The sequence below is a fragment of the Aquarana catesbeiana genome, linkage group LG07 (assembly GCF_042186555.1).
Source record: "Aquarana catesbeiana isolate 2022-GZ linkage group LG07, ASM4218655v1, whole genome shotgun sequence".
In the NCBI taxonomy this organism is placed as follows: Eukaryota; Metazoa; Chordata; class Amphibia; order Anura; family Ranidae; genus Aquarana; species Aquarana catesbeiana.
Genome location: NC_133330.1, coordinates 204,318,362 through 204,342,555, shown reverse-complemented (window position 1 = coordinate 204,342,555; position 24,194 = coordinate 204,318,362).

Here is a 24,194-nt window from a genome sequence, read left to right as displayed (position 1 = left end):
TCAAAACTGTGATAGGTAGTGAGGAGTAAAATCAAAAATTTACACCCTTCAAAATCCTGAAGGCAGTGATTGGTTTTCAGGGTCCTGTATGCGGCTAGGCTCCCAAAAAGTCTCACACATGAGGTATCCCCGTACTTAAGTGAAACAGCAGAATGCATTTTGGGGTGTAATTCCACATATAACCATGGCATGTTTGAACAATATATAATTTAGTGACAACTTTGTGCAACAACAAAAAAAAAGTGTAATTTTCCCGAAACTTGTGACAAAATATAAAACATTCCATGGACTCAACATACCTATCAGCAAATAGCTTGTGGTGTCTACTTTCCAAAAAGGGGTCATTTGGGGGGGTTATGAACTGTCCTGGCATTTTATGCACAACATTTAGAAGCTTATGTCACACATCACCCACTCTTCTAACCACTTGAAGACAAAGCCCTTTCTGACAGTTTTTGTTTACATGAAAAAAAATTTTTTTTTTTGCAAGAAAATTACTTTGAACCCCCAAACATTTTATATTTTTTTTTTAAAGCAAAGGCCCTACAGATTAAAATGGTGGGTGTTGCAATATTTCTTTTCACACAGTATTTGTGCACCGATTTTTCAAACGGATTTTTTTTTAAAAAAACACACTGTTTTTAATTTGAATGCGCTAAAACACTATATTGTCCAAATATTTGATGAAATAAAAAAGATGATCTTATGCCGAGTACATGGATACCAAACACGAAATGCTTTAAAATTGTGCATAAACGCCTTTAAAAGCCTTTACAGGTTACCATTTTAGATCTACAGAGGAGGTCTATTGCTAAAATTACTGCCCTCGATCTGACCTTTGCGGTGATACCTTATATGCATGGTGCTATTGCTGTTTACATATGACACCAGACCGACGCTTGCATTCGCCTTTGCGCGTGAGCACAGGGGGGGATAGGGGTGGTTTTTTTAATTATTTATTTTGCTTTATTTTAATATTTTTAAACTGTTCCTTTCATTATTTTTAATCATTTTTATTGTTATCTCAGGGAATGTAAATATCCCCTATGATAGCAATAGGTAGTGACAGGTACTCTTTTTTGAAAAAATTGGGGTCTATTAGACCCTAGATCTCTCCTCGCCCTCAAAGCATCTGAACACACCAAGATCGGGGTGATAAAATGCTTTGCCAATTTCCCAATGGTGCTGTTTATAAACCTAAGGTTTATAAACTTAAGTCATGAAATGCTCGTAGCTTCTGGTTTCTTAGGCCATAGAGATGATTGGAGCCATTCTTGTCTCTGTTCAGCTCTATGGTCAGCTGGCTGAACCACTGGCTGCATTCTCGGGTTCCCTGTTGGGACAGGAGAGCCCAAGAAACCATGGAAGACGGTGGGAGGGGGGGAGTTCCCTCCCACTGCTTATAAAAGCAGTCTAGAGGCTAATTAGCCACTAGGATTGCTTTTATATGAAAGTCGACCGCTGGCTGAAAAGAATGATACCAAGATGATCATTCTGGTATAACAACTCAAAGTCCAGCAACATACCAGTACGTTGCTGGTCCTTGTTGGGCATACATTGTAATGTTCTTTTTTTCATGCAGCCTGTGGGCTGAACGAAAAAAAAGAGATTAATCAGTGGGTATGCCCACCATTAGAATACCGCTCTTCATCCACCCACTTCTAATGATGGGCATACATGCACCATTTTGTTTTTAACTGTAGTGATGAAATCACCTCCTACAGCGCTGGAGTTGCTGATTTACGCATCGTGGGAGCAAACGCTGTTGCTGTCAAGATAAATAAATCAGTGCTGCAGCTGAATGGCCTAAAAAATATATGCTGAAGCATGGGGGCAATCCGCCCCTAATGTTAGGAGCAAATCGCTCCTCCACCCCTGCTGCCCCCATGCTTCGGCATATATGCTCTTTTTTTTTTAACTGTGGTGGTGAAATCCCCTCCGACATCACTGGAGTCATGGCTTTATGTATCGTGGGGGCAAACGCTGTTGCTGTCAAGATAAATAAACCTGTTCTGCAGCTGAATGGCGTACCTGCTAAGCAAATGATGGCTAACAATAAAACAAACATTACAGCATAACATACAATACCAGCAAAGCAAATACAATAAAACATAGTAATAATAGAGAGAACCATAGATATAGAACAATAGTGAGCGAACAGTAGAGAGCGAACATAAGAGAGAGAACAATAGAGAGAGAGAGGAGAAAAATACAACCGCAACTATTTTTGGATTTTTTATTTTATATTTGTTTGTGGTTTTGTGTGTGTTTTTTTTTCACTTTTTTCACTTTTATAAAAATTGTAAAAAAACTGTAAATTGAACGTTGCAGATTAGGGTCTCTCAAAATGTGATGGCCATTACATCTTTCGAGACCCCAAGACCCTGTGTTAGTGTACCTAGGACTGTGTGGTGCTGTACCCTATGCTAAAACTCCACTAGTGTGTGGTAGCGTTTGAAACATTCACCAATGTAGAGACCAGGTTGGTCAGGCCAGGAGGGACAATAAAAGCGGGTGTCATGCCTAAATCCGCATTTGCTGCAGACACAACATCTTTTTGGGGGGTTTCTTTGGGTAGGGGAACCAGGGAGGACAAAAGGAAAATGCCTCTCATGCAGCCGGCTCACTGCATTTGGATTGTGAAGTTGGGCAAGAGCACCGTCTGGAAACAGAAGGGCTCTTGCGATCTCTTCCTGGAATTTAAGGAAGGATCCATTCCATCCTGAAGCTCTGTATAGCACATGAGCGTTCAGCAAAGCCAATTGAAATAAGTATACAGACACTTTTTTTGTACCAGTGTCTGACCTTATGGGCAATTAGGTACGGCGCCAACAACTGGTCGCTGAGGTCCACACCTCCCATGTTAAGGTTGTATTCATGGACACAGAGGGGTTTCTCCACAACACCAGTTGCCGTAGGAATTTTGACTGCCGTGTCTGCGTGAAGCGAGGACAGAATGAAAACATTCCATGAATCCCTCCACTTCACTGCTAACAAATTATTACACCTCAAGCAGGCTCTCTCCCCCAGTCTAAATCGGGATTCTACAAGCCTTTGGGGGAAACCCCGGCGATTAGATCGCACAGTGCCACACGCGCCAATTCCATAATCAAAAAGGTGACTAAAAAGTGGCATGCTTGTGTAATAATTGTCCACGTACAAGTGGTACCCCTTTCCGAATAAGGGTCACACCAAGTCCCATGCTATCTTAACAGCGCTTCCTATGTAGTCAGGGCAGTTCTCCGGCTCTACGTGACTATATATTCCCTCGTAAACCATAAAACCATATGTATAGCCTGTGGCCCTGTCACAGAGCTTATACATTTTGACCCTGTATATGGCACGCTTGCTGGGAAGATACTGTTTGATATACAAGTGGCCAGAAAACGTAATCAGGGACTCATCAATGCAGACAACTTGAGCGGGAGTAAACAAGGCTGCAAAACATTGGCTGAAGTGGTTTACGAGGGGCTGAATTTTGTAGAGCCAATCAAATCCAGGGTCACCCCGAGGATGACAGCGTTTATTGTCACTGAAGTGCATGAACCTCAAGATCTGCTCATATCATGTCCTGGTCATGGAGGCAGAGAACACAGGCATATGGTGAATTGGGTCAGTGGACCAATATGACCGCAACTCACTCTTTTTGGTTATGCCCATGAGGAGGGATAGGCCCAGAAAGGTCTTAAATTCAGAAACCGTAATTGGTCTCCAATCTCTGGCAAGGGTCAGCTGGGGATTAGCGGTGATGAATTGACCAGCATACAAATTGATTTGGTCCACAGTAGATCTATAGAGATCCTCGGTGAAAAACAGTGAATAAAAATCAAGTGACGTAAAATCAACTGTTTCCACCTGAATTCCAGGTTGGCCAGTGAATGGGGGAAGTACAGGTGCTGCAGAAGTGGTGAGGTCCCAATTAGGATTGGAATGCAGCAGGAAGGGCATGGGCTCGATGGGCCTGTGTTTGTCTTCTTCTTGGTGGCAGTGGGACACTACTCGTGCTTAGCACCTCGCCAGCTTGAACTGCACTTATGGGACTCGCCACGTCACCAAGTGTTACTGCAGTGCTGGATGTATGACCAGGATGTACTAGGCCGCTGGTGCTTGCCAGTTCACCAGAAGGAATAGTTGCGCTAGTACTGGCTCTCTGCTCCATATGAGGGACCTGCGGTTCTTGCACCTCAATGACAGCAGAAGAAGATCGGGGTCTGGTATGCCTGACCTTGGCAGGGACTGCAACTCTGTCGTCAAAGCTATCTGTCAGGGTGCCGCTGCTGTCTACAGGTTCGTATTCTGAGCCTGAATCTGACAGATGAGTGACTTCCTCTCCACTATCTGTCATGCTCAGAAACGTGTAGGCCTCTTCACTAGTGTACCTTTGATTTGCTATTTTGGGCTCTAAATTTACTGGTACACTAGTGAGACTCACAGGTAAAAAAGATCCTGACTGTTAGTGACTGATTCAAACGCTACCAAAAAAGCTGTTATGCCCTGTACACATGGTTGGACTTTCTGACGGAATATGTGCAATCAGAGCTTGTTGTCGGAAATTCCGACCGTATGTGGGCTCCATCTGACTTTTTCCATCGGAATTTCCGACACACAAAGTTTGAGAGCAGGCTATAAAATTTTCCCACAACAAAATCCGTTCACGTAAATTCCGACCGTGTGTGGACAATTCCGACGCACAAAGTGCCACGCATGCTCAGAATAAATTAAGAGACAAAAGCTATATGCTACTGCCCCGTTTATAGTCCCGACGTACGTGTTTTACATCACCGCGTTCAGAACGATCGGATTTTCCGACAACCGTGTGTATGCAAAACAAGTTTGAGCCAACATCCGTCGGAAAAAATCCATGGATTTTGTTGTCGGAATGTCCGATCAATGTCTGATCATGTGTACAGGGCATTAGCGTTCACAGGGATTAGGCCTGACTCTGCGAACGCTGCAGTTATGTGTGTTGTGTTTGGTAAGTGACAGTGATCGATTGATACTGCACTTGAGTGGGTTGGGCTGGGCGGAGAGGCTAAACGCAGGTGCTAGCAGGTATCTGGGCTGATCCTGCTAACACTGCGTTTTTGGGAACCCTAAACTGCTGGGGACGCTAGTATAGATCTGATCAGATATTGATCCGTTCAGACACTATACTACTAAGGGAGGCGTTTGGTGCGTGCGTGGCTGTTAGCGGTACTGTCACTAATCTGACACTGCCTGGGGTAACGCAGACCCTATCTGACACTAAAACCTAACTTTGCTCACCCGCCGGGTGATCAGGGGGTTATACCTTTATTGTGTAAAATACGGCGGGTGCCCTGATGCTATAAAAAATAAACTAGCTAAACTGGGTCACCCATGACACTTATACTGTGATCACAGGTGACAGGGGGTAATCAAGGGGTTAAACCTTTATTGGGGGGGTTAGGGGGGGTCCCTAGACCTATCTGGGCCTAAGACTAAATACCCTAACACTGATTTTTGTCACTAATTTAACTAGTACAACTAGTACAGCGATCAAAAAAAAAAAATCTGATTGCTGCATTGGGTGACACAGTGACAGGTGGTGAAGGGGTTAACTGGGGGGGTGATCGGGGGTGTGATCAGGGGTGAATTGTGTGCCTACCTGACCTGGTGTCAGTGTAGTGTTGTGCAACTCACTGTTTGATGCTCTTTCCTCACGTTCTGGAATGAAAAGGCCGACATGAGGAGAGATGACATCACTTCCCCTGTCAGTGTTTACAGTTACACAGACAGGGGAAGGATATCATTTGTCAGGAGCGATCACTAGGTCCAGGCCAGATATCATTGGCCTAGGCCTGTGGATTGATCAACTCCTGTTTGAATCCGGCTGCGCGCATCACGTATAGTAACGTGATTTCGCGAAGCCGAACCAACCTGCCGCAGTAAAACTGCGGAAGCTGGTCCGGAACCGGTTAAGCATAAAAAAAATCACTGCTCCCGAAAAAAACAGCCATTTAAAAAAAAAAAATTGCATTGATACATGTCCCCTGAGTTATGACAATAACTTGCATATAAGCCTTTAAAATTAGCACTTTTGATTATTCATGTTCGTGTCCCATAGACTTTAATGGTGTTCGTGTGTTCTGCCGAATTTTTTGCCTGTTCAGCATGTTCTGCTGCGAACCGAACAGGAGAGTGTTCCACTCATCCCCTGTCAATCTGTATTGGTGGGTGGAATGGAGAAAGATGAGGGAGGGCTATGGCAGGTGATAAGAAGGTTCGTATGTTACAAACAACCACTGGAAATGGTACTATTTTTACTAAAATAAAAAAATATGCAAACTACATGTGCAAAATGTTACAATGAATTAAAGTGTTTGTTCACCAATGCCAGAAGTCTGCTAAGCAAAATAGGTGAGTGGAAGCTTTGGTGCACAAAGAGAACTATGATTTAATTGGTATTGCTGAATCTTGGCTTCATTCTTCACATGACTGGGCTATTAATATTCCTGACTGTAAGCTCTAACGAACACAACCCTCTGATTCCTCTTGTACCAAATTGTAATGTAACTGAAATGTCTGCCTTCATTTTGTTAAGTGCTGAGCAAACTGTTGGCGCTATATAAATCCTGTATAATAATAATGACATCACCCGGTGACCCCGCCCCATGCCTATATAAGTCGTTGCGCACCTCACATATGGAAATACAACCAGAGAGAACATTAAGTCAACATCGGAAGAAGAGAAGAGGGAAGAAGACAATGGAAAAGATCAGGCAACCACTAGCAAAAGAGCGGTATATAAGCAGAAGATAGCGGAGGAGCCCAGCAGAAGACACCGGACAGCGGGAGAAGAGGCCTTAGAGAGTGGAGAAGAGGCCAGAGAGAGCGGAGAAGTTGGCAGAGACCCCCCCCGAAGTTGGAAGAGACCCCCGGAGCTGCCTAATAAATTACTTTAAAAACCTATATAGTGGTTTTTTTTTACACTTTTTTCCCCAGGTGAATGGGTAGGGGTACGATGTACCCCATACTCATTCACATAGGGTGGGGGGCAGGATCTGGGGGCCCCCTTATTAAAGGGGGCTCCCAGATTCCGATAAGCTCCCCACCCGCAGACCCAGACAACCAACGGCCAGGGTTGTTGGGAAGAGGCCCTTGTCCTCATCAACATGGGGACAAGGTGCTTTGGGGTGGGGGGCACAGGGCCCCCCTGCCCCAAAGCACCAACCCCCCATGTTGAGGGCATGTGGCTTGGTATGGTCCAGGAGAGGGGGGCGCTCGCTCACCCCCCCTTTCCTGACCTGCCAGGCTGCGTGCTCGGATAAGGGTCTGGTATGGATCTTGGGGGACCCCCATGCCATTTTTTTTTGGTGTGGGGTTCCCCTTAAGATCCATACCAGATTGAAGGGCCTGGTATCATCTTAGGGGGAACCTCATGCAATTTTTTTTTTAATTTTCGCGTTCCCCCCTCAAGATTCTCAGCACATAAGTCACACCGCAAGTCGGATCCTCTTGATCCGACTTCTGGTGCGACCTATATTCAAATCAATGGGCTCCCATAAGGAACCATTGATTTTGAATAGAGACAGAAATGCTGGACAAGGCTTAACACAGCGTTAAGCCTTGTTAAATCGCCTTTAACACCTTTTACCAGCGTCTGACATTTTTACAGCTCTAGCGCTGGAGCCTCAGAACGCACTGAGCCTGGGTTTTTTTGCAGATTCAAAATGGCTACGCCATTTACAGCTCAAAAATGCCATGGTGGGCATGAGGCTGTAGGCTAACATGGAGAGGCGTTTTTAGGCTGCAAAAAACGTTTAAAAAAAGCGGTTGTAAAAATGTCCGTGGGCATGAGGCCTAAGAGAGCAAATTTTCCAAGGATGAGGGCTGCTCTCCAAGTCTTATGCCCCGTACACACGGTCGGATTTTCCGACAGAAAATGTGTGATAGGACCTTGTTGTCGGAAATTCCGACCGTGTGTGGGCTCCATCACACATTTTCCATCGGATTTTCCGACACGCAAAGTTTGAGAGCAGGATATAAAATTTTCCGACAACAAAATCCGTTGTCGGAAATTCCGATCGTGTGTACACAAATCCGACGGACAAAGTGCCACGCATGCTCAGAATAAATAAAGAGATGAAAGCTATTGGCCACTGCCCCGTTTATAGTCCCGACGTACGTGTTTTTTGTCACCGCGTTTAGAACGATCGGATTTTCCGACAACTTTGTGTGACCGTGTGTATGCAAGACAAGTTTGAGCCAACATCCGTCGGAAAAAATCCTAGGATTTTGTTGTCGGAATGTCCGAACAAAGTCCGACCGTGTGTACGGGGCATAAGACTGGGAGAGAATATTGGCACAGATGAACAGAAATGGGAATTCTTCAAAAAGCCTGTATGTGAACACACTGCAAAATATTTTCCATAAGTTTAAAAGGCTAAAAATAAAACCTAGTATCTAAGTTAAAAAAGCTATAAATAATAAGAAAAGAGCTTCTTTTAAAAAATATAAAAATGAAGGAACACTATCACTGTTTAAATGTTACAAAGAATATAGCAGAATATGTAAAAAGGAAATGGGTGGTGCCTTTATTTAAGTTATACTGCGGCAGGATTCCTCCCCTGGGCAAATCACAGTAGTGTACGTTGGCCGCTTTAAGACCACTAGGCTGTGCGACGATGGAGCCGATGCGCATGCCCGGAGGCTGCGATGTCCGCCGGGCACCCGCAATCGCTGCTGAGTAGGGATGAGCCGAACAACCCCGGTTCGGTTCGCACCAGAACCTGCGAACGGACCGAAAATTTGCACGAACGTTAGAACCCCATTGACATCTATAGGACTCGAATGTTAGAAATCAAGAGTCCTCATTTGCATGGTATTGTCCTAAAAAGGGTTTGGGGACCCGGGTCCTGCCCCAGGGGACATGTATCAATGCAAAAAAAACTTTTTTTTGGGAGCAGTGATTTTAATTATGCTTAAAGTAAAACAAAAGTGAAATATTCCTTTAAATATCATACCTGGGGGTTGTCTATAGTATGCCTGTAAAGTGGCGCGTGTTTCCCGTGCTTAGAACAGTCCCTGCACAAAATGTCATTTTTAAAGGAAAAAAATTCATTTAAAACTGCTTGCGGTTTTAATGTAATGTCGGGTCCTGGCAATATGGATGAAATTCAGTGAGACAAACGGCATGGGTACCCCCCCCCAGTCCATTACCAGGCCCTTTGGGTCTAGTATGGATATTAAGGGGAACCCCACACCCAAATTAAAAAAGCAAAGGTGTGGGGCCCCCAGGCCCTATATACTCTGAACAGCAGTATACAGGCGGTGCAAACAAGACAGGGACTGTAGGTTTGTTGTTAAGTAGAATTTGTTTGTAATTTTGAACTGGTATATTTTTAACATGTTAACTCCAGCCAAAAAATCTATTTTAAGCTTTTTGGAAAACCTAGGGAAGGGTTATCACCCCTGTGACATTTGTTTTGCTGTCTGTGCTCCTCTTCAGAAGATTTCACCTCACTTTTTGTCCCAATGACAAATGTTTTTTGAAAATTTGGGGTTTTTTTGTGAAACAAGGATTGGTGATAAAGCATCAGTGGAAAGGAGAAAAGTTTTTCCCATATTAACTCTTACAGGAGAGAATTTCCCTTCCATGGGGTAGATTTCATCTTACTTCCTGTTGTCTCCTTCCGTTTGCAAGTAGGAGTCATTTGTAAGTTGGATGTTTGAAAGTAGGGGCCTGCCCTATATACTCAGTAGAAATGTGGGCCTTAGGTGTTGTTGTGGCCACAACACTGTAAGCCCTCACAGGGCCCTGCTGTGAAATATTAGATAAAGAATTGTAATTACATTCCCCTGTTGAACAGGGGCAGAAAAATTGGGCCTTTGGTGGTGGTGGTGGTGCTAGTGCCACAACACTGTAAGTCCTCACAGATACTCTTGGTGGGCGCAGAAACGTGCCCTGCTGTGAAATATTAGATCAAGAATTCTAATTACATGTCCCTGTTGAACAGGGGCTGAAAAATTGGGCCTTAGGCACTGGTGCTGGTGCCACAACACTGTAACCCCTCACAGATACTCTAGTTGGAGCACAGAAACTAGCCCTGCTGCAAAGAATTGCATCAAAAATTGTAATTACACGCCCCTGTTAAACAGGGGCTGAAAAATTGGGCCCTTAACTAGGGATGAGCTTCGAGTTCGAGTCGAACTCATGTTCGACTCGAACATTGGCTGTTCGCAAGTTCGCCGAACAGCGAACAATTTGGGGTGTTCGCGGCAAATTCGAATGCCGTGGAACACCCTTTAAAAGTCTATGGATCAATGCAAAAAAAAGTTTTAAAAACGGCCGTTTTTTCAGGAGCAGTGATTTTAATAATGCTTAAAGTCAAACAATAAAAGTGTAATATCCCTTTAAATTTCATACCTGGGGGGTGTCTATAGTATGCCTGTAAAGGGGCGCATGTTTCCCGTGTTTAGAACAGTCTGACAGCAAAATGACATTTCGAAGGAAAAAACCCATTTAAAACTACCCGCGGCTATTGCATTGCCGACAATACACATAGAAGTTCATTGATAAAAACGGCATGGGAATTCCCCACAGGGAAACCCCGAACCAAAATTTAAAAAAAAAAAAAGAAGCGTGGGAGTCCCCCTAAATTCCATACCAGGCCCTTCAGGTCTGGTATGGATATTAAGGGGAACCCCGGCCAAAATTTAAAAAAAAAATGACGTGGGGTTCCCCCTAAATTTCATACCAGACCCTTCAGGTCTGGTATGGATTTTAAGGGGAACCCCGCGCCAAAAAAAAAAAAAAAAAACGGCGTGGGTCCCCCCAAAAATCCATACCAGACCCTTATCCGAGCACGCAACCTGGCAGGCCACAGGAAAAGAGGGGGGGTGAGAGTGCGGCCCCCCCTGAACTGTACCAGGCCACATGCCCTCAACATTGGGAGGGTGCTTTGGGGTAGCCCCCCAAAACACCTTGTCCCCATGTTGATGAGGACAAGGGCCTCATCCCCACAACCCTGGCCGGTGGTTGTGGGGGTCTGCGGGTGGGGGGCTTATCGGAATCTGGAAGCCCCCTTTAACAAGGGGACCCCCAGATCCCGCCCCCCCCGTGTGAAATGGTAAGGGGGTACTTACCCCTACCATTTCACTAAAAAACTGTCAAAAATGTTAAAAATGACAAGAGACAGTTTTTGACAATTCCTTTATTTAAATGCTTCTTCTTTCTTCTATCTTCCTTCATCTTCTTCTTCTTCTTCTGGTTCTTCTGGCTCTTCTGGTTCTTCCTCCGGCGTTCTCGTCCAGCATCTCCTCCGCGGCATCTTCTATCTTCTTCTCCTCGGGCTGCTCCACACCCATGGCATGGGGGGAGGCTCCCGCTCTTCTCTTCATCTTCTTCTTCATCCTCTTCTCTTCTTCCTTCTTCTCTTCTTCTCTTCTTTGTTTTCTTCTCCGGGCCGCTCCGCATCCATGCTGGCATGGAGGGAGGCTCCCGCTTTGTGACGGCGTCTCCTCGTCTGACGGTTCTTAAATAACGGGGGGCGGGGCCACCCGGTGACCCCGCCCCCTCTGATGCATGGGACATGACGGGACTTCCCTGTGGCATTCCCCGTGACGTCACAGGGAAGTCCCGTCAAGTCACCGTGCGTCAGAGGGGGGTGTGATTCAGTCAGTGTGCTGCCCTTAGGCTGGCCCCTGGAGGGCATCCTGCCTCGTTGGTGATGTGCCTCCTCCTCCTCTCTCCTATCAGGCACCATGTTGAGTCAGTGACCTCATCATCCCCTCCTCATCACTGGAGCAAACCTGGCAGTATGCTGCAGCAGGGGGAGCATGACTGCCAGATTGCTGTCCTTCTTGGGCACCCCCTCTGTCCGTGCTCACGTTACTGCCTTCATCTATGTCAGTATCATCATCAGAGCCTTCTAAACGTTGGGCGTCCTCCTGGAGCATGTACCCAATACTGTGGTCAAACAGTTTGAGCGACTCCTCAGGAGGACATGGTGGGGCTAGGGAAGGGGTCATTGATGCCATTTAGCTGAAGGAAGAGGCGTTGGCAGCTGCTTTGCCAGACAAAGTACCCTGAGCATGGGTGAGAGAAAATGAGATGGATGAGGACGGCTTGGTCATCCACTCGACCAAGTCTTCCACATGTTGCGGCTCAACACGGCCAGCTGCTGAAAAAAAGGCCAAGCGTGGCCCACGGCCACGTGCTGATGAGGATGCACCGTCTACTAATGGCCTGCAGTGAGATGTAGCTGCACTAAGCTGGAATATATATATATATATATATATATATATATATATATATATATATATATAGATACTGCAGCTAGCAAAATCAACTGCCTGCTGTAGTATGAGAACACCACCAATCTTCTACAGGTAGCTTTAGCTGAACACTGTGCAGAGGTCGCACTACACTAACATGTAAATAATGTAGCTGCCTGCGGTAGTGATAGGATCAGGAAAACACCACCAACCTTCTACAGGTAGCTTTAGCTGAACACTGTGCAGAGGTCGCACTACACTAATGTGTAAATAATGTAGCTGCCTGCGGTAGTGATAGGATCAGGAAAACACCACCAACCTTCTACAGGTAGCTTTAGCTGAACACTGTGCAGAGGTCGCACTACACTAATGTGTAAATAATATAGCTGCCTGCAGTAGTGATAGGATCAGGAAAACACCACTAACCTTCTACAGGTAGCTTTAGCTGAACACTGTGCAGAGGTCGCACTACACTAACTTGTAGCTTTAGCTGAACACTGTGCAGAGGTCGCACTACACTAACTTGTAGCTTTAGCTTTACACTGTGAGGAGGACGCACTACACTAACTTGTAGCTTTAGCTGAACACTGTGAGGAGGACGCACTACATAACTTGTAGCTTTAGCTGAACACTGTGCACTACACTAACTTGTAGCTTTAGCTGAACACTGTTCAGAGGACGCACTACACTAACTTGTAGCTTTAGCTGAACACTGTTCAGAGGACGCACTACACTAACTTGTAGCTTTAGCTGAACACTGTGCACTACACTAACTTGTAGCTTATTTAGCTGAACACTGTGCAGAGGACGCACTACACTAACTTGTAGCTTTAGCTGAACACTGTGCAGAGGTCGCACTACACTAACTTGTAGCTTTATCTGAACACTGTGAGGAGGATGCACTACACTAACTTGTAGCTTTAGCTGAACACTGTGCACTACACTAACTTGTAGCTTTAGCTGAATACTGTGAGGAGGACGCACTACACTAACTTGTAGCTTTAGCTGAACACTGTGCAGAGGTCGCACTACACTAACTTGTAGCTTTAGCTGAGAACTGTGAGGAGGACGCACTACACTAACTTGTAGCTTTAGCTGAACACTGTGAGGAGGACGCAGTACACTAACTTGTAGCTTTAGCTGAACACTGTTCAGAGGACGCACTACACTAACTTGTAGCTTTAGCTGAACACTGTTCAGAGGACGCACTACACTAACTTGTAGCTTTAGCTGAACACTGTTCAGAGGACGCAGTACACTAACTTGTAGCTTTAGCTGAACACTGTTCAGAGGATGCACTACACTAACTTGTAGCTTTAGCTGAACACTGTTCAGAGGACGCACTACACTAACTTGTAGCTTTAGCTGAACACTGTGCAGAGGTCACACTACACTAACTTGTAGCTTTAGCTGAACACTGTGAGGAGGACGCACTACACTAACTTGTAGCTTTAGCTGAACACTGTGAGGAGGACGCACTACACTAACTTGTAGCTTTAGCTGAACACTGTGCACTACACTAACTTGTAGCTTTAGCTGAACACTGTTCAGAGGATGCACTACACTAACTTGTAGCTTTAGCTGAACACTGTGCAGAAGTCGCACTACACTAACTTGTAGCTTTAGCTGAACACTGTGCAGAGGTCACACTAAACTAACTTGTAGCTTTAGCTGAACACTGTGAGGAGGACACACTACAATAACTGTAAATAGTCTAGCTGCCTGAGCGTGGTACTAATAGGATCAGAAGAACACCAGCAATTTTCTTCAGGTAGCTGTAAATACTGTAACAACACAAGCCTGCCTGTCAGTAGGAAGATAATAACAGGAACGGATGTAGCTAAACTGAATACAGTGTATATATATATATATATAAAAAATCTGGGATGCATATATATACACAATACATTGTAAGTGCAGCTAACTGACTTACTGTCCTGCCTAATCTATCTAACTTAAATCAAATGACACTGTCTCTCTGTCTCTGTCTCTCACACTCTCGCTGTCGAAACACACCACACAGGGCCGCCGTGCAGACGGCCTTATATAGTGTGGGGCATGTACTAAACCCCCTGAGCCATAATTGGCCAAAGCCACCCTGACTTTGGCCAATTACAGCTCTCTCTACGGACAGCGATGTGATTGGCAATCATCAGCCAGCAATGCATTGCGATGCCGCAGTGTATTATGGGACGTGACGCGCCACACGAATTTGACGCGAACGACCCATATCGTTCGCAATTCGGCGAATGGGCGAACAGACGATGTTCGAGTCGAACATGGGTTCGACTCGAACACGAAGCTCATCCCTACTGCTGAGAGAAACAGAACAGAGATGTAAATAGACAGATCTCGATTCTGTCAGGAGAGAGGAGACAGATCTGCTGTGCATTCTAAGTATGAGCAGCGATCAGTCTCCTCCTTCAGAAAGTCCCATCCCCTCACAGTTAGAATCACTCCCTAGGACACACATTTAACCCATTGATCGGCCCCTAGTGTTAACACATTCCCTGCCAATGACATTTATACAGTAATCAGTGGCTATTTTTAGCTCTGATTGCTGTATAAATGTCAATGGTCCCAAAAAATTGTCAAAAATGTCCGATTTGTCCACCGCCATTACTAGTAAAAAAAAAATTATAATAAAAATGCCATAAATATAGCCCCTATTTTGTAGACGCTATAACTTTTGTGCAAACCAATCAATATATGCTTATTGCAAATTTTTTTTACCAAAAATATGTAGAAGCATACATATCAGCCTAAACTGAGGAAGAAATATGTTTTTTATATTGTTTTGGGGGATATTTATTTTAGCAAAAAGTAAAAAATATTGTTTTTTTTTCAAAATTGTTGCACTTTTTTGTTTATAGCGCAGAAAATAAAAAACGCAGAGCAGATCAAATACCACCAAAAGAAAACTCTATTTGTGGAAAAAAAAGACAGAAATTTTGTTTGGGTACAGCGTCGCACGACCACGCAATTGTAAGTTAAAGTGGCGCAGTGCTGTATTGCAAAAAATGGCCTGGTCATTAAGAAGGCAAATCCTTCCGGGGGTTAAGTGGTTAAAAAGGGATCTAAATATTTACCAAGTGTCCCGGAACGTCCCTCACTCCACTTGAGTGCTTCCGTCAGTATACCACTTCCTCCCAGTCTGGATATAGATATCAGATATTCCAACCGCTCACAAGCATAAAACAAGACGAGACTTGTTTCGCTGCTAACATGGACTCATTTATTAGAACCAAAATTACAAGTCATTATACACCGTTAGAGGAGGTTCCCCCCTCCTGCTTATATTACTCTAACAATACAACTGTAACCTAATTAACATGAGCTAGTTTACTAAATCATTTACCCAAACTAGGTGACTCAGAGACATGACCTTTGGGTTTAAGACTTTATGTCTCCTAGCTCACTGACTATTCAATACACATTACCATAAACATCAACACAGGGTTAATTAGAACAAACAACAATGTGTGGAATACCCTTAGAAGCTGTGGTAAGCCAGACTAGACTCATTTACATTAAACACATTATAGCAGACACCAGACAGGTGAGTGCCATTGACCTGCATTTCCTCACAGTATGAGTCCCAACAGTATGAATCAGTCACTATTGCTAATATGGCAAATACAGGGTCCCCAGAGTCTGTGTGTCCTGGGGGACAAGGACCCGAAGCCAAAGTAACAACACCTCAAGGGTACCCCAAATGTCAGGGCCCATAATCTGTAGGCAAGAGGCTGACATTCAGTCCCATCCAAAAGCCTCTGTCCCGGGTGAGTCTGTCACACCAAGTAACTATAGATCTGTTAGTTTAACTTCTATAGTTGGGAAGACACTGGAGAGTTTATGAAAAGACCACATATATTAGTTCTTGTTGGAAAAAAATAGTTTAAGCAACTGACAGCATGGATTAATGAAAGACAGAAGCTGTCAGACAAATCCAATTTCTTTTTATGAGGAGGTAAGTAAAACCTTAGACAAAAGAGTGGCTGTGGACATAGTATACTTGGATAGTGTAAAAGCATTTGACACAGTTCCCCACAAATGGCTAATGTGTAAGGTTAAGTCTATAGGCCTGGAAAAATAATTTTCTAAATGGATATAAAACTGGCTAAAATTCTGTATTTAGAAAGTAGTGGTTAATGCAGTGATGGAACTACCAGGGTTGCAGCAGTTGCACTTGCGACTGGGCCCTGGCATTCCACCACTGTTGGGGGACCCAGCGGCATTGCTAGTCCCAGGGCTCTCAGTGAAGAGCGTATCTCTCATACAGTTTAGAGCCAGCCCGGCAGTTTTCCCTGCTCCCTCCATCCTCTCTCGCATGGGATGAGAGAGGAAACACAGTCGATCTGCTCCTTCTACTCCTCCCCTCTCCTGTGTGTGCTCTGCGTTTTTCCCATATTAACTCTTACAGGAGAGAATTTCCTTTCCTAGGGGTAGATTTCATCTCACTTCCTGTTGTCTCCTTCCGTTTGCAAGTAGGAGTCATTTGTAAGTTGGATGTTTGAAAGTAGGGGCCTGCTCTATATACTCTGCAGAAATTGGGTCCTTAGGTGTTGGTGTTGCCCCAACACTGTAAGCCCTCACAGTTACTCTTGGTGGGCGCAGAAACGGCCCTGCTGTGAAATATTAGATCAAGAATTGTAATTACATGCCATTGTTGAACAGTGGTAGAAAAATTGGGCCTTTGGTGGTGGTGGTGCTGGTGCCACAACATGGTAAGTCCTCACAGTTACTCTTGGTGGGAGCTGGAACAGGCCCTGCTGTGAAATATTATATCAAGAATTGTAATTACATGCACCTGTTGAACAGGGGCAGAAAAATTGGGCCTTTGGTGGTGGTGGTGTTGTTGCCACAACACTGTAAGCCCTCACAGTTACTCTTAGTGGGTGCAGGAATGGGCCCTGCTGTGAAATATTAGATCAAGAATTGTAATTACATGTCGCTGTTGAACAGGGGCAGAAAAATTGGGCCTTAGGCACTGGTGCCACAACACTGCAACCCCTCACAGATGCTATAGTTGGAGCGCAGGAATGAGCCCTGCTGCAAAGTATTGCACCAAAAATTGTAATTACATGCCCCTGTTAAACAGGGGCAGAAAAATTGGGCCTTAGGCACCGGTGCCACAACACTGCAACCCCTCACAGATACTTTAGTTGGAGCGCAGGAATGAGCCCTGCTGCAAAGTATTGCATCAAAAATTGTAATTATACTCCCCTGTTAAACAGGGGCTGAAAAATTGGGCCTTGGCCACTGGTGGCGGTGCCCAGAACCAAAAATGTTCTTACAAGCTATCAGCATGAAAATTGAGGAGGAAGAGGATTGTGACTCAGCATAACAGTATAGTCACTCAGCATCAGCATAGGCAGTCTTGAGGGGATCTCACATTAAAAAAAAAAAAATCGGTTACATCAGCATCAGGTGCTTGGTAGCTGGTGATCCAAGACTGATTCATTTTTATGAAGGTCAGCCAATCGACCGATTCGGTGGACAGGAATCCACCATGTGATAAGTTACAAAGCCTCCAGCAACACTGGATGTGCGTTCTGAAAGAACGCTGGATGAAGGACAGGCCAGTAGCTCAATTGCATACTGTGCAAGCTCTGGCCAGTGATCCATCCTCAAGAGTAACCCAGTAACCCAGAGGATTTTCGATGGAAAAGGTGTCCAAGTCTGATCTTTCCCCTAGGTAATCCTGCACCGTGTGAATCAGATGCTGGCGATGGTTGCTGGAACCGATCAGACCATGGGGCTGCGGACTGAAAAATTGTCTCAACGCATCGGTCAGACAGCCACCTTCTCCACCGCTCCTTCTGTGACTGACCGAAGCCTCAGCAACACGTTGCCCAGGAGGACCAGGAAGTTGTAACCTCCCAGGCTCTGGAAACGCGTTGCACAAACCTTTCTGCATGGCCTCCCGAAGATGTTTCATCCTTTGCTCCCCCTGCAACGGCAAGATAAGGTCTCCAGCCTTACCCTTGTATTGTGGATCAAGGAGGGTTGCCAGCCAGTAATCATCACTCCCCTTGATACCACAAATACGAGGATCCTTCCGCAGGCTTTGCAGGATCAGGGAGGCCATGCAGCGCAGGTTTGCTGAAGCATTCGGTGGAAAGTCCTCTGGGTCACAAAGGACAACATGATCCGCAGCCACCTCCTCACAGCCACGTATAAATCCATGGGCTTCTTGGGACTGTAAATGATCCCTTGAAGACTGCTGCTGATGCTGAGTGCCAGGCTCCACCTCCATGCTAACACAATCCTCCTCCTCCTCGTCCTCTTCCTGTGTGATCGGTGGGCACGCAGGAACACTGTCTGGATAAAGGGGGCCTTGAGAGGTAAGGAAGTCCTCCTCTTCCTCCTTCTGTTCTGCCTCAAGTGCCCTGTCCATTATTCCATGCAGCGTGTGCTCCAACAGGTGGACAAGAGGGACAGTGTCAATGATGCAAGCACTGTCACTGCTCACCATCCTTGTGGCCTCCTAAAATGGTGACAGAACAGTACATGCATCCCTGATCATAGCCCACTGGCATGGGGAAAAAAAAAACAAGGTCCCCTGACTCTGTCCTGGTGCCATAGTCACATAGGTACTCATTGATGGCCCTCTGCTGCGTGTGCAGCTGCTGCAGCATGGCCAACGTTGAGTTGAGTTCCACCTGGTGGGCATGTCAGCCAGCCAAGCACTGGCATTATATGACTTGTGGAAATGCACACAGACTTTCCTGGCCTGCCTCAGGACATCCTGTAAACCCGGGTACCTGCCCAAGATCCACTGCACCACCAAGTTAAGGACATGAGCCAAACAGGGCACATGGGTCAGTTGTCCCTGTTGGAGGGCGGAGAGGAGGTTGGTGCCATTGTCGCAAACCACCATTCCTGCCTTAAGCTGGCATGGCGTCAACCACCTCTGAACCTGCCCCTGCAGATCTGACAGAATCTCTGCCAAATTGTGGCTCCTGTCCCCCAAGCACACCAGCTCAAGCACCGCATGGCATCTTTTTTCCTGCGAGCTTGCATAGCCCCTTGAATGCCTACGGAGCACCGCTGGTTCCGAGAACAAATCAGCACAAGAAGAGGCCATGGAGGAAGAAGAAGAGGAGGGGGTGGAGGAGAGAGGTGTGGCAGAATCACCATTAATTGAATTTTGGAGGCGTGGTGGTGGAACAACCTCCAACACTACTGCACCTTGTCCTGCATCCTTCCCAGCGGCCAGAAGAGTCACCCTGTGCATGGTGAAAGATAGGTAACGTCCCTGTCCATGCCTGCTGGACCATGAGTCAGTGGTAATATGCACCTTGCAGCGAGGCCAAGACATTGCCTTCCACATGCTGGTAGAGAGCCGGAATTGCCTTCCGTGAGAAAAAGTGGCGTTTGGGAACCTGCCACTGAGGAACCGCACATTCCACAAACTCACGGAAGGGGGCAGAGTCTACACACTGAAAAGGTAGCAGTTGAAGTGCTACCAATTTAGCCAAGCTAGCATTCAACCACTGGGCATGTGGATGGCTGGGAGCAAACTTCTTTCGGCGGTGCAGCAGCTGGGGCAGGGAAATTTGCCTGGTACAATCTGACTTCAGTGTACCGATAGCAGATTGCCCGCAAGTACTTGGCTGTGACACACCTAATTCTACACCTTCATTCCTCTCAGTGCAGGTTTCAGAGAGGACTGAAGGTATAGTGGGGTTGGAGATCCCAGCTGATGAGAAGAAAGGAGAGATCCGCTTTGTTCTTTGGTGTGGGTCTTTTAGGTACGCTTGCCAACGAACTGCATGGCAGGTCAACATATGTCTGGTCAAGCATGTGGTGCCCAAGTGGGTGATGTTTTAGCCACGTGAGATACGCTTGAGAAATATGTTGTAAATAGCAGCAGTGGGATCTGATGCACTCAACTTTAAAAAGGCCCACACCAAAGAAATTTTGGAATAACGTGCAGAGACAGCAGCGCCCTGCACTAGCGGAGCTCTGCAGTGTGATGCAGTCTGTGTGCTGCCCTTAAGCTGGCCCCTGGGGAGCATCCTGCCTCGTTGGAGATGTGCCTCCTCCTCCTCCACACTCCTATCAGGCACCCACGTGGTGTCAGTGACCTCATCATTCCCTCCCTCCTCATCACTGGAGCAAACCTGGCAGTATGCTGCAGCTGGGGGAACATGACTGCCAGATTGCTGTCCTTCTTGGGCACCCCCTCTTTCTGGGCTCATGTTACTGCCTTCCTCTAGCTGGGTACCATCATCAGAGCCTTCAAAACGCTGGGCATTCTCCTGGAGCATGTACCCAACACTGTGGTCAAACAGTTCGGGGGACTCCTCGGGAGGACATGGTGGGGATAAGGAAGGAGTGACTGATGCCATTGAGCTGAGGGAAGAGGCCGCGTTGGCAGCTGCTTTGCCAGACAAAGTACCCTGAGCCTGGGTGAGAGAGGAGGAGGAGGATGAGGACGGCTTGGTCATCCACTCTACCAAGTCTTCCTTCGGCATGTTGTGGCTCAACACGGCCAGCTGCCAAAAAAAAGGACAAGCGCGTCCCACGGCCATGTGCTGATGAGGATGCACCGTCTCCACGACCAGCACTGTTGCCTCTAGACACAGAGCCTGCTTGCCCTCTTTTATTGGCTTGTGACTGTCTGCCTGTCCTTGTTGGCCTTCCAGACATACTAATGGCCTGCAGTGAGATGTAGCTGCACAAAGCTAGGATGTATATATATATATATATATATACTGATACTGCAGCTAGCAGATTCAACTGCCTGCCTGTAGTATTATTAGTATGAGAACACCAGCAATTGTCCTCAGGCAGCTTTAGGTGCACACTGTGCAAAGGACACAGTACACTAACTGTAAATACTGTAGATGCCTGCCTGTGGTATTAATAGGAGCAGAACAACAGCAAATGTCTTAGGGTAGCTTTAGGTACACGCTGTGCAGAGGACACAGTACACTAACTGTAAATACTGCAGCTGCCAGCCTGTGGTACTAATAGGATCAGAAGAACACCACTAATTTTCTTCAGGTAGCTTTAGGTGCACACTGTGCAGAGGACACGGTACACTAACTGTAAATACTGTAGCTGTCTGCCTGTGGTATTACTAGAAGCAGAACAAGATTAATTGTCTTCAGGTAGCTTTAGGTGCACACTGTGCAGAGGACGCAGTACACTAACTGTAAATACTGCAGCTGCCTGCCTGTGGTACTAATAGGATCAGAAGAAGACCACCAGTTTTCTTCGGTTAGCTTAATGTGCACACTGTGCAGAGGACACAGTACACTAACTGTAAATACTGCAGCTGCCTGCCTGTGGTACTAATAGGATCAGAAGAACACCACCATTTTTCTTCAGGTAGCTTTAGGTGCACACTGTGCAGAGGACACAATACACTAACTGTAAATACTGTAGCTGCCAGCCTGTGGTTTTAATAGGATCAGAACAACAGCAATTGTCTTCAGGAAGCCTTAGGTGCACACTGTGCAGAGGACGCAGTACACTAACTGTAAATACTGCAGCTGCCTGCCTGTGGTACTAATAGGATCAGAAGAAGACCACCAGTTTTCTTCGGTTAGCTTAATGTGCACACTGTGCAGAGGACACAGTACACTAACTGTAAATACTGCAGCTGCCTGCCTGTGGTACTAATAGGATCAGAAGAACACCACCAATTTTCTTCAGGTAGCTTTAGGTGTACACTGTGCAGAGGACACAATACACTAACTGTAAATACTGTAGCCACCTGCCTGTGGTATTAATAGAAGCAGAACAACAACAATTGTCTTAGGGTAGCTTTAGGTGCACACTGTGCAGTGGATGCAGTACACTAACTGTAAATACTGCAGCTGCCTGCCTGTGTTACTAATAGGATCAGAAGAACACCACCAATTTTCTTCAGGTAGCTTTATGTGCACACTGTGCAGAGGACATAGTACACTAACTGTAAATACTGCAGCTGCCTGCCTGTGGTACTAATAGGATCAGAAGAACACCACCAATTTTCTTCAGGTAGCTTTAGGTGCACACTGTGCAGAGGACATAGTACACTAACTGTAAATACTGCAGCCGCCTGCCTGTGGTATTAATAGGAGCAGAACAACAGCAACTGTCTTAGGGTAGCTTTAGGTGCACACCATGCAGAGGACGCAGTACACTAACTGTAAATACTGAAGCTGCCTGCCTGTGGTACTAATAGGATCAGAAGAACACCACCAAGTTTCTTCAGGTAGCTTTAGGTGCACACTGTGCATAGGACATAGTACACTAACTGTAAATACTGTAGCCGCCTGCCTGTGGTATTAATAGGAGCAGAACAACAGCAATTTTCTTAGGGTAGCTTTAGGTGCATACTGTGCAGAGGACACAGTACACTAACTGTAAACACTGCAGCTGCCTGCCTGTGGTACTAATAGGATCAGAAGAACACCACCAATTTTCTTCAGGTAGCTTTAGGTGCACACTGTGCAGAGGACACTGTACACTAACTGTAAATACTGCAGCTGCCTGCCTGTGGTACTAATAGGATCAGAAGAACACCACCAATTTTCTTCAGGTAGCTTTAGGTGCACACTGTGCAGAGGACATAGTACACTAACTGTAAATACTGTAGCCACCTGCCTGTGGTATTAATAGGAGCAGAACAACAGCAATTTTCTTAGGGTAGCTTTAGGTGCACACTGTGCATAGGACAAAGTACACTAACTGTAAAAACTGCAGCTGCCTGCCTGTGGTACTAATAGGATCAGAAGAACACCACCAAGTTTCTTCAGGTAGCTTTAGGTGCACACTGTGCATAGGACATAGTACACTAACTGTAAATACTGTAGCTGCCTGCCTGTGGTATTAATAGGAGCAGAACAACAGCAATTTTCTTAGGGTAGCTTTAGGTGCACACTGTGCATAGGACACAGTACACTAACTGTAAATACTGAAGCTGCCTGCCTGTGGTACTAATAGGATCAGAAGAACACCACCAAGTTTCTTCAGGTAGCTTTAGGTGCACACTGTGCATAGGACATAGTACACTAACTGTAAATACTGTAGCCGCCTTCCTGTGGTATTAATAGGAGCAGAACAACAGCAATTTTCTTAGGGTAGCTTTAGGTGCACACTGTGCAGAGGACACAGTACACTAACTGTAAACACTGCAGCTGCCTGCCTGTGGTACTAATATGATCAGAAGAACACCACCAATTTTCTTCAGGTAGCTTTAGGTGCACACTGTGCAGAGGACACTGTACACTAACTGTAAATACTGCAGCTGCCTGCCTGTGGTACTAATAGTATCAGAAGAATGCCACCAATTTTCTCCAGGTAGCTTTAGGTGCACACTGTGCAGAGGACACTGTACACTAACTGTAAATACTGTAGTTGTCAGCCTGTGGTATTAATAGGAGCAGAACAACAGCAATTGTCTTCAGGTAGCTTTAGGTGCACACCGTGCAGAGGACACAGTACACTGACTGTAAATAGTGCAGCTGCCTGCCTGTGGTATTAATAGGAGCAGAACAACAGCAATTGTCTTCAGGTAGCTTTAGGTGCACACTATGCAGAGGACGCAGTACACTAACTATAACTACTGCAGCTGCCTGCCTGTGGTACTAATAGTATCAGAAGAATGCCACCAATTTTCTTCAGGTAGCTTTAACTGCATACTGTGTAGAGGACACAGCACACTAACTGTAAATACTGTAGCTGCATGCCTGTGGTATTAATAGGAGCAGAACAACAGCAATTGTCTTAGGGTAGCTTTTGATGCACACTGTGCAGAGGACACAGTACACTAACTGTAAATACTGCAGCTGCCTGCCTGTGGTACTAATAGGATCAGAAGAACACCACCAATTTTCTTCAGGTAGCTTTATGTGCACGCTGTACAGAGGACACAGTACACTAACTGTAAATACTGCAGCTGCCTTTCTGTGGTACTAATAGGATCAGAAGAACACCACAAATTGTCTTCAAGTAGC